The 2,361-nt window shown below is 44.6% G+C and overlaps 1 pseudogene; it reads right to left on the reverse strand.

The window, feature by feature from the left end:
- Positions 1-545: 545 nt before the first annotated feature.
- On the reverse strand, positions 546-1,483 carry LOC138987155 (olfactory receptor 4C3D-like; annotated as a pseudogene).
- Positions 1,484-2,361: the final 878 nt, after the last annotated feature.

Here is a 2,361-nt window from a genome sequence, read left to right on the forward strand (position 1 = left end):
ATACAGGAAATCAACCCTAAATATTAACTGGAAGAACTGATGCTGTAGCTGAAGCTCCAGGACTTTGGCAATCTGATAGAAAGGATCAACTCATTGGAAAAGACCCTGATGATAGGAAAGATTGAGGGCAAAAGGAGAAAAGAGGCAGCAGAAGATAAGATGGTTAGATTGCATCACTGACTCAATGGACATGAATCTGAGAAAATCCAGGAGATAGTGGAGGACAGAGGAGCCTGGTATGCTACCGTCCATGAGATGGCAAAGAGCAGACTCAACTTAATGACTGAACAACAAAAACAACATGGACTTTCCTGGTGGCTCAATGGTAAAGAATCTGCCTGCCAGTGCAGAAAATGCTAGTTTAATCCCTGGGTTGCACAGATCTCCTGATGAAGGAAATGGCAACCCTCTCCAGTATTCTTGCCTGGAAATCCCATGGACAGGGAAGTCTGGCTGGTAACAGTCTATGAGGGCGCAAAGAGTCTGACATGACTTAGCAACTGAGTATTCACACTTAATCATCCCTATGTATATAAATCATCACTTTATTGGCATTCTGAACAACCTAATCTTCTCTTCAACAGATTCCTCATGGCTTTTTTCACCTCCACGTTTCTCACTATGTAAATGATAGGATTCAATATGGGAGTGAGGATTGCAGAGAACATAGTCACCCACTTGTCCACAGGGTAAGTGGCCACAGGACGCACGTAGGTGAACACACAACACACGAAAAAGAGCACCACTACTGTAAAGTGGGCGCCGCATGTAGAGAGGGTTCTGCGTCGTCCTTCAGAGCTGTGGAATCTCAGGGAGCTCAGGATGACTATGTAGGAAACGAGCAGCATGGAAAAAATGAGCAAGCACATGCCCCCACTGTTGGCTGCCACCACCATTCCCAGCCTGTAGGTGTCGCTGCAGGTGAGTTCCAACAGTGAGAAGAAATCACACATGAAGTGGTCAATGACATTGGGACCACAGAAGGTCAAATCCGTGGTGAAGAGAATCTGCACTGAGGCATGCAGGATGCCCCCTATCCAGGCCACCACCACCAGGAGCTGGCAGAGCCCCTGTCACATGATGGTCATGTAATGCAGAGGCTTGCAGATGGCCACATAGCAGTCATAGGCCATGACAGTGAGGACGATGACCTCTGATGCTACCAGGAAGTGCTCCAAAAAGATCTGAGTCAGGCAGCCTCGCCAGGAGATGGTTCGCCTCTGGAACAGCAGGTCAATGATCAATTTAGGCGTGGTGACTGAGGTGAAGGAGGCATCTAAGCCAAGTAGGTGAGAAAGAAGTACATGGGAGCAGAAAGTGTAGGGTTGAGGGAGATGGTGATGACAATGAGCAGGTTGGACAGAACAGTGAATAAGAAAATGAACAGAAAAACAATGAAGAGTATTTTCTGCACGTGTGGATTCTGTGTGAGTCCCAGGAGGACAAATTCAGTCACATTGCTGGAAGGGCTGAAGACATCCATTCAGCAAGTAACTGCTTCCTGGGGCCTGCCTTACCTACAGAGGAACAAAGAATGATACTCATTCATCACCAGAGAATTGTGGTCTGACTTACAACAAAATAACGCAATCACTGTGACTGTAGAGTATGCCCTTGACACTTTGTCCCAGTACTTGTTTCAGTTTTTTCTTGTTTACTCCATAAAGCTTTCCATCTCTTCAGATACCTAGCACCAGTCACCTGTAAACCATCTGTAGGGCAAGTTTGATGTGTAATTTACTGAGAAAACACTGGACTGTCTACTGGAGATCTGAATTCTCCTTCTTCTTCTGACCCCACTGGACATGGCTGCATCCTCTCAGTTCTTTGGGCCCTTCACTGTGTCTGTAAGGTTACAAATTGCAATTCTCAGATGTATTTTATAGGCTAAGAACTGCTGTACACAGGTAAGACTTATTCCCTTTTCCATGATGGAATTTCAGTTTGGCATCTTGACTCCTAACTTTGCAAAGAAAAAACATGATCAAGAAATATCAGCTAAACAGGGAGTTTAGGGAAATATATATAAGTCCTTGGTGAAACAGCCTTTCTGGTACCTATCAGAACACATGAACTATTCAGTCGTGTTTCCTTACTGCCCCACTAGAGTGCAGGGAATGATGTCCGCAGTGCCTGAAACCTATCAGGTGATGAGTAAATGTTAGGTATTAAATTGTCATTCTCCAAAAGTAAGGATATACTTGTTTCCCCAAAGCATAAACTCAACAGAAATTCAAATGCCCTTGTCCTCCAGTTCTGTTGATCTATAATCTCCCTACTGTATGAGAAATTTGAAGGGAAGCTGCACTCCAGTTTAAGAGTTTCTGAACACTCTCCAGAGTAAGCATGAAAATATTTAAA

Source organism: Bos mutus, unplaced genomic scaffold (assembly GCF_027580195.1).
Source record: "Bos mutus isolate GX-2022 unplaced genomic scaffold, NWIPB_WYAK_1.1 CTG884, whole genome shotgun sequence".
Classification (NCBI taxonomy): Eukaryota; Metazoa; Chordata; class Mammalia; order Artiodactyla; family Bovidae; genus Bos; species Bos mutus.